Source organism: Urocitellus parryii, chromosome 1 (assembly GCF_045843805.1).
Source record: "Urocitellus parryii isolate mUroPar1 chromosome 1, mUroPar1.hap1, whole genome shotgun sequence".
NCBI lineage: Eukaryota > Metazoa > Chordata > Mammalia > Rodentia > Sciuridae > Urocitellus > Urocitellus parryii.
In genome coordinates this window covers 101760958-101774980 of record NC_135531.1, presented here as the reverse complement: position 1 = coordinate 101774980, position 14023 = coordinate 101760958, and positions in this window count along the sequence as shown.

Here is a 14023-nt window from a genome sequence, read left to right as displayed (position 1 = left end):
ATTGAGGGCATTGTTATGACAGCAAGGAGTGCTAGGACGATAATAATCTGCTAAATAGTCTTGGTTTACTCTTATTTTCTACTAAGATCAAAGAAGCTGATGAATAAAATCTGCTTATGTCACTACTGTACTTAAAACCCTTCCACGTTGCTCTTAGAAAAAAAGTCCCAGCTGCTTATAATAGCTTGCAGAATTCTGAATGAGTCACCCCTGGATATTTCGCAGCCTCTTCTCATACAACTAAGTGATGTGGGGCTGGGGTTGTGGCTCAGCGGTGGAGCGCTCTCCTGGCACAACTAAGTGATGATTTACTGCAAGATCCTGAACTCCTTCAGTGCTTCTATTTATTGTCTATTTGCTTTTTCCTCAATCTCTAACTCCTACTTTTCTTTTACATTCAGCATAGATAACACTGCCCTTGAGAAGGTCCCCAGCCTTCCTTTGTATGCTATCATGTCCTAGCACAGCAATGATGCTGGAATGATAGGCTAATTCCTGATTGGTTAGTTCACATCCCCAGGAGACTGCAGGTTCAATGGTGGCAGTGAGCACAGCTGTCCAGTCCATTGCTGTATCTCGTGAGCATAGTGTAGTTCCTGGCAACTCATAGGTTAGAAAGTACCTCAGAATAAGTGAATAAATGAAAGAATAGTCCCACATTTCATATTGGAACCCAGTTAGATCCACTCTTACTATGAGTTTTAACATCAGATAGAAATAAAGGTATAAATCCCACACCTGCCCTTTAATGATATATTGACACTAGATTAATTGATTTAAAATGTCCACACCTTAGTTTATTTTGCCATTGTTGCTATTAGTTTTCTTTCCTTTTAATGCATTTTAAAATGAGGATAATTATATACGTTGTGACCTACATATCAGGGTAGGGTAATTGTGAGGAATGCATGAGTTCCCATATGGGTGTGAGCCTTAAGAATGGAAATTATTTTTACTAAATTCCATTGAGTTGTTCAATCAAGAGGAACAGAGAAAACAGTGTCTCGTGTACAAAACAAATGTTTGCGATTTGCTTTGTTTTGTTTTTAAGTTCTTCCCCAGGCTCCAGTTGCTGTTGATGACAGTGGTTGACAACTCAGTCATAAGTCTTGAAGAATGGTGCATGTGAAGGACAAAGGACAATATCTAGCCCTCGTGGTGCATAGCACATATACCTGTGAGGTGTGGAAATATGTCAGACCTTGAGCCCAGTCTAGATCTCAGCAAAAGCACCAAGTCTCAAAGACTGAGGGGTATAAAAGCAATTAAAGAAATCAACTGTTTTGCTATCATAGCATGTCAGGGCCAGGAAGGCACTCTAGTCATTACCCCATCCAGACTTCTCACAGGAAAAATGTAGAAACTTGGGCTCAGGAAGGGGTAAAAGAAGTGTTCAAAGTCATTCAACCAGTTAGCTGCAGAACTGGCACACAAACATAAGCCACCAAACACTCCCACCACCACCACCACCATCAGCCACAAGGCTGGTGCAAATACTTTCACTTTTCCTCTCTTAGTGTATAATTTACACATAGTGAGATATTAATGTATGTTCTGCACATGGCTTAAAGATGCCACTTAAGTATGAAACTCTGTGGGTTGACAAACACAAGATGTTGTATCCACAACTATACTCATGACATACTCACTATCCTATAAAAACACAATATAATAATAATATGATAAGCTCATCGCTTCCAGCTCACATCCTACCAACTAGTGAGCTTGCATTTTTCAGAACATGAAAATTATAATTACAGCTTTTGTGGTCTGGCTCACATCAGAGTCACGCTTTGGAGCTCATCCATTGTGCTGTGCGTATCAGTTTGCTTTTAATTGTCTGAACAGTACTAGGTGGATACACCATAGGTGATTTATCTATTCACCAACTGAGGGACGTTTGGATTATTTTGAATTTGGGGCTATTGCCAGTGAATTCACTATAAATATTCAAATATTGTTTCTGCATGAGATGAGATATTGGTTATATATATATATATATATATATATATATATATATATATATATATATGGTTCACATGGTTAAGTATATATTTAATATATAATAAACTTCCCAATTGTTTTCCTATTTTATATTCCCACCAATAATGTATGAAAGTATTGATTTCTCTACTTGCTTTTTTTAATTGTTTGTATTTCTTTTCATTTTAGTCATTCTGATAGGTAAATAGGAATGTCTTGTTTTGATTTTCACTTTTCTGGTGATGAAGGGTACAGAGCATCTTTCCACGTCCTTATTTGTCACCCATATATCTACTTCAAAGGAGTATGTTTGAATCTTTTGATCTGATTTAAAAGTTGGGTTGTTTTCCTTTTATTTAGTTTTGAAAAGAATTTATATATTCTGACTATAAATTCTTCAGCAAGTATGTGAAGTTTTTCCTAGTCTGTGGTATATATTGTTGTTGTTGTTTTCCTTAACAATGTCTTCTTAAACATTTATCAAAGTGTTTTATGGTTTTGTTGTTTTTAAAAACAGTACAGTTAAATTTCAGTTTCCAATTGTTTTGCAAAAATGCATACACAGAAATGCAATTGATGTATATGTTAACCTTATATCCTGTAACCTTGTTTATACACTTACTAGTTACAGTGTCATTTTGTTGATTCTTTGATATAGTCTATGCAGCCAGTCAGGTCTTCCATGAATAGATCACAGTGTTACTTCTTTCTTTCCAAATCTTTTACTTCTTTTTCTTGCTGTATTGAAGTGGAAGGACCTCCAATGCAACATCTAAAAGGGAGAGTGAGAGAGGACATCTGTATCATTTATCTGATCTTAGGTGAAAGGTTTTCATCTCTTAACATTAAGCACAATGATAGCCATGGATGTTTTACAGGTGTTTCTCATCAGGTTGAGGGCTTTTCCATCTATTATTAGTTCACTGAGAGATGTATATACACACATACATACTATTATGTATTTTACATAGATAATATATACGCAAGTAATGTTGGATTTCTGTCAAATTATTTTTTAACTAATGAGATAATTATCTGTTTTTTTCTTAATCTGGCCACATAGTAAATTGCATTGATTGATTTCAAAATGTTCAATGAGCCTTGCATTTCAGATATAATCCTTGATTGACTTCCTAGTACTTTATTTTGTGTCTTAATTTTTATGTTTGAGTAATATTTATCTGTACTCTTCTTGTTGTCTTTTCTTTTTCTGATTTTGATATTGGCATAAGGTTGACCTTAAAAAATTATTATATCAGGGAACACAATGAAGTATGCTCAGTAATATTAATCACTAGGAAATTGCAAATCAAAATAAGATTTATACACCCTTTCACACATATTGGAATGACTACAATAAAAATAACATAATAGCAAGGGTAGGTTTTAGTATGGAGAAACCAGAACAGTTATACATTGCTACTGAGGATATAAAACAGTGCAACTATTTTGGAAGAGTCTGGCAGTCCTCACAGGATTAAAATGAGTTACCACATGACCTAGCACTTCCACTCCTATGTGTATACCCATGAGAAATGGAAACACCTGTCCATGCAAATACCCATACAGGAATGTTCATAGCAGCATTATCTGCAGTAGTCAAATAGTGGAAATAATACATAATATGGTATATCTATGCACTGGAATATTACTCAGCAATCAAAAGCAATGAAGTATTGATACTTATTGCAACATAGAGGGACCTGAACAATAGCTATGAGAAGTCAAAGAAGCTAAACACAAAGAAGCCACATACTGTATATATTGTATAGATATAGAACTATTCTTGAGTGACCTAAATCAGTTTGTATTTCAAGGAATCTGCCTATTTTACCTAAGTTGTTATATCTATGGACATAGAGTTGTTCCATATTATTTCTCATAATTATGTTCATATCTCTAGAGTATATAGTAATATCTCTTCCTCAGTTCTGTTAGTGGTAATTTGTCTTCAATCTCTTTTCCCCATCTGTCTCCTTAATAAATTTGTCTAGATGTTTATTGATTTTTTTCTTTTGTGAAGGGTCAGATGCTGATTTCCCTGCTTCTTTTTCTATATTTTTTCTATTCTTAATTTAAGTGATACATAATCTTCATGTTTATTATACTATTTCTTCTATTTATTTTTTGGGTTAATTTGTTTTTTATCTAATTTCTTGGATGGAAGGAAAGTTCATTGATTTTCCTTTAATTTAATACTGGTACTTACTGCTAAAAATTTACTTAAATGCATTGCTTTAGCTTCCTCCCACAAATTTTCATATGGCATATCTGTATTTAATCTAAAATATGGTTTAGTGTCTCTTGGGAGCTATTTATTTAACCCAGTGTTATTTAGGATTTTTAAATTTAATTTCTGAATATGTGAAGACATTTTATATAGATGATTATTTGCTTTATAGTTTTTATTCCATTACAGAAAAAAATATGAAGTTTTTCTTATTTCAATTCTGTTAAACTTGTTAAGGTTTATTTAGTGACTCAATAAAGTCTATCTCGATTAGTCTTCTCTCTGAAAATGAAAAAAAAAAGTATTTGACTATTTGGGTTTGGTTGGAGTTTCCTCCTCCTCCTCCTCCTCCTCCTCCTCCTCCTCCTCCTCCTCCTCCTCCTCCTTCTTCATGTTAATTAGGTCAATTTTGTTAATTGTGGCACAGTAACCTCTGTCCACTCCCCAATCCATGGTTTTGCTTTTCACTTCAGCTACCTGCAGTCAGTTGTGATCTAAAAATATTATGTGGAAATTTTCAGGAATTAACATTGGTAAGTTTCAAATTGTGCACCATGTGCAGGGTGAAATTTCACATCATCTTTCTCCCTTCCACCTGGTACATGAATCATCTCTTTGTTTAGCTTATCCACACCAGAACGATAGAGATGTTACCCACCTTTTAGTCATTTACTAGTCATCTCTGTTATTAGAGCAGCTATTACTGTATCACAGTGCTTGCTTTTGAGTAACTTTTTATTTTACTTAACAATGGACCCAAAGTGCAAGCATAGTCATGTTGGCCATTCAAACATTCCAAACAGAAGCCTTAAAGTACTTCCTTTAAGTGAAAAGGTGAAAGTTCTCAATTTAGATTTAATAAGAAAAGAAAAAGGTCATTATATTCCTTAATATTGTTATAAATGGTCTATTTTATTATTAATTACTGTAGTGACTTTCTTTCTGGGACTAATTTATAAATTAAACTTCATCATAGGTATTTACATAATACAAACACACACATCTATGTATGTATGTATGTATATATACACATTGTTATCCTGAAGTTTCATGCCTCCAGTGGAGATATTATAACATACCCTGCAGGTAAAATACAGCTACTGTATAAAATTTTCAGTTTCTTTGTCTGCATGCTCCATCACTGAGAGTCTCTAACTATAAGGTCAATTTATATGTTTCTCTTGTCTGTCAGGTTTTGGGAATTCATTGTTAATTCCATACACATATATGATTTATTATTTTTATGTTTTCTTAGTTGAGCCTTTATGATTATACAATATCTGTCTTTATCTCTGGTTATATATATGTGTGTATGTGTGTGTATATATATATATATATATATATATATATATATATATATATAATTTTTTTGTACCAGGAATTTAATCTAGGGGCACGTAACTACTGAGCTACTGAGTCACATTCCCAGATTCCCAGCCCTTTTTTAAATTTTATTTAGGTTCACAGTCTCTATAAGTTGCTTTAGACCCTCACTAAATTTCTGAGGCTGGCTTTGAACTTATGATTCTCCTGCCTCAGCCTCCCAAGCCCAGGGATTATAGTTGTGTGCCACTATGCCTAGCTCTGATAATATTTCTTGTTCTGAATACTATTTGTTCTAATACTAATATGAACAATCCAAATTTCCTTTAATTAGTGTTTGAAAATACATCTTTTTTATTCATTTACTTTTATTTATGACTTTATATTAAAGTAAATTTTTAAGGTTTCAATTAGTGCATTATTGTTAGACATTATGGTAGGGTTCATTTGATGTAATTAAACATGCATGAAATGCAATTTACTCCATTTCAGTTCACAGTACTTCCTGTTTTTTTCCCTTCTACTTCCCCCTGTTCCTTTTCCTCTACTCTCAGTGGTCTTTCCTTGTCTTTATATATTTCTTAAATTGGTACTTTATAGGGATACATAAAAGTGGAATCCACTGTGGTATATTCAAGTATGAACACAGCATAATTTCATCAATTTAATTCCACATTTTCTCCCTTTTCCTGTCCATCCTCCCTTCCCCTCAGTCCCTTTCCTCTATTCCTTTAATATCCCTTCTGTTTTCAGAGCTAACCCTCCCACATTTTTCTCCTATTTTTCTCTAGCTTCTGTATATAAGAGAAAATATTCATCCTTCGATTTTCTGAGTCTGGTTTATTTCACTGAGCATGATGTTTTCCAGTCCTATCCATTTACCACAAAAACCATAATTTCATTCCTCTTTATGGCTGAATAAAACTCTACTGTATATATGTATACCACATTTCTTTATCCATTCATATGTTGATGGACAGCTGGAATGGTTCCATCACTTGCTGTTGTGAATTGTGCTGCTGTAATATTGTATCAATAAGGAAATACAATATGCTAATTTTAGTTCTTTTGGATAAATACCAAGGAGTGGAATAGTTGGGCCATGTGATGGTTCCATTTGGAGTCTTTTGAAAAATCTCCATATTGCTTTCCAAAGTGATTTTACTAATTTTCAGACCCACCAAAAATGTATGAGTGTACCTTTTCCCCCACATCCTCATTATTTGTATTCTTCATAATTGCCATTCTAACTGGAGTGAAATGGAATTTCAATGTAATTTTACTTTGCTGATTGCTAAGAATGTTGGACAATTTTCATACTTTTGTTGGCCATTTGTATTTCTTCTTCTTTTGAGAAATATCTACTTAGTTATTTTGTCCATTTATTCACTGAGGGTTTTTGTTTGTTTGTTTGTTTTGTTTTGATACTAAGTTTTGGAGTTCTTTATATATTCTGAATATTAATCCCCTGCCTGAGGAGTAGCTGGCAAAAATTTTCTCCCATTCTATAGATTCTTCATGCTTTCTGAGCAGAAGCTTTTTAATTTGATGTTATCCCACTTATTGATTCTTGGTTTTATTTATTGAGTTTTGGGGGTCTTGCTAAGGAAGTCAGTGCCTGTACCAGTATGTTGAAGTGTTGACCCTGTTTTCTTTCAGCAGCTGAAAGTTTTTGGTCTAATTCCAATGTCTCTAATCCACTTTGAGGTGACTTTTGCACAGAGTGAAAGAAAGGGATATAGCTTCATTCTCCCACATACGTATATCCAGTTTTCCCAGCACCACTTGTTAAAATGGTTCTTTCCTCCAACATGTTCTTGGCACCTTTGTAAAGCAGCAGATGACTGTATCCATGTGAATTTGTCTCTGTCTTCAATTCTGTTTTATTGGTCTTCATGTCTGTTTTGATGCCAATACCATGCTGTTTTTTTTTTTTTACTATATCTGTAGTTAATTTGAAATTGGGTATTATGATTCTGTAGTCTTACTCTTATTGCTCAGAATTTGGGGGGTTTCTGGGTCTTTTATTTTTCCAAATGAATTTGAGGACTATTTTTCCAGTTCTCAGAAGAACAGTATTGGTATTTTGATGGAGATTGACTGTATCTTTTTTTTTAATACTGTCACAGTGCCACCATCAATTGAATTCTTTATATACAACAAAATTTAATGATCTTTTTAATAATTAATGCATTTAGATTATTTATATTTAGTGCAATTATTAATATGGTTGTGATAACATCTTCAGTGTTGTTAAATGTTGTTCTTTGTTTCTCATTTTTTTGCCTATTTTTGAACCAACTATTTTTATGGATACTTTTTTATCTCATTATTGACTTGATAGACAAATCTCCTTTATTTAACCACAATTTGCCTTCACCTTATAGTTCTCTATTTACAGTTGGACAGCTTATAGTTTTAAAATCAGTTTTATTCCATTACCTCATTTGGTAAATTTTTTTGCTTTAGATATTATCATACCCTTTTCTGGCAGAGATAAATTATGGCCAACACAGAAATATTTACCTTATCAATTGAGTGCTGTAGACTTCATAATCTAGGGGAAAGACACTATTTTTATGTGATTCATTTGTTTTTGCTTGTTAAAGTATTCCCCTCACCAAAAAATAAATAAATAAATAAATAAATAAATAAAATAAAAAATAAATAAAACACCTAGGGAGGGGGTTGAACATGTACCTCAGTAGTGAAGCTCATGTAGCATGAGATCTTGAGTCTGATCTGGAACATCATAAAAACAAATGAATAATTAAGAATAAAAATAAATCCCCCTCACTCCATCCCCTGTGTCAAAGTGAGGCAAGGCAAAAATACCTCTTCTGCAATGTTGCTCTACCCTCAGCCATAGTTCCAGCTGCTAGAAGAACAAAAGCCTCTGGACTCTTCACTGCCTTCCTTGTTTACACCTGAGCCCTTGCCTTGAGCTTTGGCTCTCATTCCAGTGGGGCTCTGGAATCACCTCTACTGCTGGCTCCAATTCTCCATTCACACATTCAACAAGCATCTGTGGAACACTAACTGCATTTATTCAACACTCTCCACCTGCCAGTCATGGTTGTCAGCAAAAGGTATTTGAGGATAAATAGGCATGGCTCATTCTTGAGGAGCCTGTAGCCTAATGGCTGTGGCAGATATATAAACAATAACTTATGATTCAGTACAATACAGGCTATAATAGAGGTGTGAGCAGAGTGAGCCAGGAGAAGTAATTAATTCTGCCATGAATTAGATCAATGATGTGGTCACAATGTCTTTCTAAAGAACATAATATTTCAAGAATGAGTAGTTGGGTTTTCACATTCCAAACAGAACAAACCAGATGTTAAAACAAGTAAAGGTCTAGGGGTATACCTGGGAAGGTAAGAGGGGAAATGACATGGTTAGAGATTGGTGGGAAGTTTTCATGCAGAGTCAACATTTATATAAAATGCACAGTGCTAAGCGTTTTATAGCATAAATTCATTTACACCCATACAAACTTCATGAGGTTGTCTTCATATTGAGAAGGGAAAACTGAAGTTTACTGAGTATACACAACTTGTCAAATAAAGAACTTGGTAACTGAGAGGATATTAATTTATTTAACAACTAGGTGACAGACACAAACCTGATATGGGAGTCTGGATATAAACAACCAGGGTATGCATCCCAGTACATGCCAGGCAAAGGCAGAAAGAACTAATGTAGGCCATCTAACCTGTGCTTTAATAACTATTCTATTCTACTCTGGAGATAAAGCTGGAGACACTGACCTTGAATGAAAGACAAAAGGCCTTGTCTTTAGAAATTCTATAGGTAAAGGAAATGACACAGGATGTAAACATAATTACCTTTTAGAAAGACAGAAATAGCAGCCAAGTGGGAGATGGCCTGGAATGTTGGAGAGGCAGACCTCACACCTTAGACATCCTCAAACCTGAGACTGCTATTGCAGAGGTCCAGACAAAGTTCCTTACCAGGACACCTATAGCAGAGGTGAAGTTGGTGGGCTTTAAGGATTATGAGAGAATTGGTAAGACTTTGTGAGAAATTTGGTTCTGCTGGTGATAAGGGGTGAAGAAAACATGGGCATTTCTAACTGGCAATTTGGAGAATGGGGATGTCCTCACCTGAAAGTCCGATTAGGAAAGAAAGAATAGAGGAAACATTGCTAGATATGTATTTCAGTACATAGTACTCCCTCCCCAAAATGTTCTCTGTTCCCTTTCATTTTCCCCTCTCCCAGTCCTTATCTCTTACTAATTCGGACATTAATCAAAACAAACCTTAGTTAATTCACTTTATTCCACTTCATATGAACTATGAAGCATCTGAGGTCTCATTCTTGGAAGCATGCTATGCTATTCCATACCTTGTTTATTGGTGGAAGCATTTGTCATCCTTCCTACCTGAAGTGTCTTCTCTACACCTTGCCAGCATAGTGAACACCTACATAATTACCAAACAAGGCCCAAACAAATGACCCCAAGTCCCCAGGCCATGTCAACCACTCCCTGTTAGTCTCCATCAGAACCTGTTCACAACTTCATTAGCATTTCTTTTATTTAAATTGCAATTATATGGCTACAGGTTCACCCCCACAACAAAGGTGAGGGCAAGGACTGGAGTTTTGCATTTTCTTGTTCCCAATGTCTAAAAGAGCACCTGGCAAGTCATACAAACTCAAATCACAATCGTTGAATAAATAATTAATAACATGATTAGCTAAGTTATAAGCCACATATAGACAGGTTTTAAAGGGGCAGTGTGACCAGTCCTCAGCAGGTAGACACCGTGGGAATGGGAGCCCTGCCCTGAACCCATATGTATCCCTTCCAGAACTGGTTTGAAACTTCATCTGGAGTGAACTAAGAATAAGGGAGAGGCTTTTAATTTCTTTATGAGGCACACATGGGACAAATATATTCCAGATGTCATATTAAAGAGGAACTGAGGGGTTGGAGTTGTGGCTCAGTGGTAGAGTACTCACCTAGCACGTGCAAGGCTCTGGGTTTGATTCTCAGCACCACATAAAAATAAATAAATTAAATAAAGGTTAAAAAAAGAGGAACTGAGCCCTTTAATAACTTGCAGTTTCTACATATGATTTGAGGTTCTCATATGCCATGCACTAATCATGTTTTGTCTCCCCTCAGTCCTCTACTTCAGTTGATATGATGTATCATGTAAGAAAACAGCTGTGAAGGCTTCTCCAGGTAGAGTTGCCCAATTAAACAAATAAAAATATAGGATGCGTGGTTAAATTAAAATTTCAGCTAAAGAAAACAGAAATATCTACTCAAAAACAAATCATTTTTGTATAACTATATCCTATGAAACATTTTCAATGTACTAAAATATCTCTCATTATTTATCTGAAATTCCAATCTAATTAGACATCATGATTTTGTCCTGCAGCCCAAATCCAGTTTGCTTTCTGCCAAGAATTAGGAAAGCATGGTGTACCCTACATGTTTGATATAACAAATTGCACCGAAATATAGGTAAATGAAGTGAATGAGACCTTCATTCAGAGGCTAATAGGAAATTCAGAGGCCAATGAGAAAAATAACTGATACAGATGAATCTGTGGACAAACAGGCTGATAGCTGCAGTGCTCCTTGCTTGACCCAGGTTTTTGTTAGTAGCTACCACTCTACATGTACCAGGGCAACAGAGTGTAATAGTTATGAGCAGGAACTCTGGAGTCCCATGTTCTTACCTCTGATTCCTTGCTCTGGCTCATGAATCGAGGCTTGAATTTTATTACATAAAATGAGGGTGATGTTGGCAGCCTCCTATCAGTTTTATTAATATGTTGTATGCAGTTGACACCTGACCAGCGTAGGCAGCTCATTATTAATATTAGCTAATTAATGCTGTTTGCATGGTTAAGTGTCATTACCCTCTCTGGAACAGCTCAAAGTAGAATACAATGAAATAGAATAGAATAACAAGACTATTATTCATTTTTCCCTTAATATGTTCCAGGTTCTCTGCTAACTGCTTCCACAGATTTCCTCATTCGATCCATATAACAACCCCAAGAGATATCATTATTCATTATTCCTACTTTATAGACATTGGATCCAAGGTTCAGAGAAACTAGGCAATCTTAAACCAAAGCATCACCACAGTTTGGCAGTGGAAAATCTGAAAGTCAAATGCAATTCTGTCTGAACCCAAACCCATGTTCTTAATTACAAATACATTCATTAAAATTTCCCCATGAGATTGCTACCCAAACACAATTCTTTCTTACCCTAAGAAAAAAATCTGATGATTTTCAATTAAGTATGAAAATATCCTTGGGAATTAAAGGATATCTTATTCTTTTCATTTGCATACCTTCTTTAAAAAAGTTACAGTAGTGTTTTGAAGGAAGATTCCCAGGTTTCTTTGCCTAGCTTGAGTAAAATCTTCTCTTTTTAATTTTTTTTTTTTTGTAATTGTAGATGGACAACATACCTTTATTTTATTTATTTATATGTGGTGCTAAAGATTGAACTCAGTGCCTCACAAGAGCTAGGCAAGTGCTCTGCCACTGAGCTAGAGCCCCAGCCCAGGTAAAACCCTCTTTCATAACCTCTTTCTCCTCTACCTAAAGTCAAATCCATTTGTTTATGCTCCTTAACTGTTATTAATATGGCCCAGAGGAAAGGTTCTTTACAGCTTATCAAACATATGTTTAATATATGTTATCACATATATCCTTAAAATAGTACAAATAAATAGGCAGGAAATTGCATTATGTCTCAAGTTTACAGATGAAGAAACTGATGCTCAGAGTGATATGTCATTTGGCAGTCACACAGATGCTAACCAGCAGAGCAATTATGGAAGTCCAGGCTTCTTTCCTCAAAATATTCTTTAATTATTTTTTTTCAATACAGGATTGTTGGATAGCTTCTATGTACAAGGCACTATGTTAGAAATCAAACCTCTCTCAGTGAACAAAATAGGCCAGAACTTTTCCCTACTGGATTTTAACATCTCTTGGAGAGGGACCCATTAAATCATCAAATAAAAATATTTAAGGTCTAAGAAGAAATGATCTAGTTTGTAAACGATGTTAATCCAAACATTTTATCCTTGTTATAAGGATATAAGTCACAGGAAATTTTCACCAAAAATATAAGGTGAAACCTGAAGCTGAGAGGAACAAGCCAGGAGAAGAAACTAGAAATGAACATACAAGCAGAGAAGGGAGGATGGAGCCTGGGCAGCACTAGAGGGCCATGGGAGGAGGTCATGGTACTGGTAGGCAGGGAATCAGTGACCCTGAGCCTCAGGACAGTACTATTTTCTTGATTCCAGAACAACAACAGCATAGGCCTTGAACTTTGCAGGCCCCGCCCAGGTGACCTCCCTGGGAGGCCAGCAGAATCCTATCCTAAGTTGCAATATCTGGGAGCTTTTACTTCCTTGTACTCTGCTCTTGTGGTTTATTAGAGAAATGCCTTCGGGCACTACCCTTTCCCAAACAAAGAGCCACAGTCAGAATTCACAACATGGGCACTTGAACTTCATTCCTCCACTAGTCCACTGGACAAGTGCAGTGCTCGATCATAAAGAGTGTACCTGAAGGCACAAATATAACTTTCTGGAAGTTTCCTAAGGTGGTACTATTTCTAGATCACAGGCTTTTGTATAGGAGAGTCTGGCCAGAGTCTTCTTGAGGGGCCTGGTTGGAGAGGCCTGGGAAGGTGGTTCTACTCAAGGTGCAAGCAGAGCTGCTGATTGCTGTCAAGGCAGTACCTTATAAAGTGGGCGGGAATGGGTCTCTCCCTAACCCTGACTCTGAAACCTGGACCAGTCTCAGTTTCCCATACCCCAGTTAATATCCCCATTTCTAAATGGCCATCTGGCACTGCACAGCTTGATTTTGGTCAGTCTGTAAGTTTTAATACCTCCAACTCCTTGTCCTTACCAACTGAACTTAAGGCATTCCTCAGGATACCCAGTTTTATCTAGACCAAAGCCACACTTTACCTTCTGGAGTGTTTACATCCAGAAAGAAGGGCATTTTACCTCTGGGAGACATAGCAGCATCTCAAACCTAATATTGAGTTCCACCAAATGCCAATGAATTTAATTCAGTTGACTATGTTTTCTTTTCGTTCCTATTTGAAAGATCGTAAGGCAGACTTAATTTAAAGAGGACCATTGTAATAGATACAGGGACAACTTCAGTGGGAACCTGCAGTGCAAAAGAAAGATTGAACTCAATGTTCACACAAGAAGTCTACAGCCTACAGGGGGAGACATTTAAATGTATATATATCCTGCATGTCACAGTATCATTTATCTCTGCTTGGAAGATCCAGAGAAGCTGTGAGCAAGTACAGTCAAAGCTAAAACCAGTGCTAATCACTAGACTCCTTGAGGATTCAGAAATATAACACTTTGCCCCTAAGAGATCCACAGGTTAAGAAGCAACCTAAATTCCATTAACAGAGGAATGGATGAAGACCATATTTTTTATGG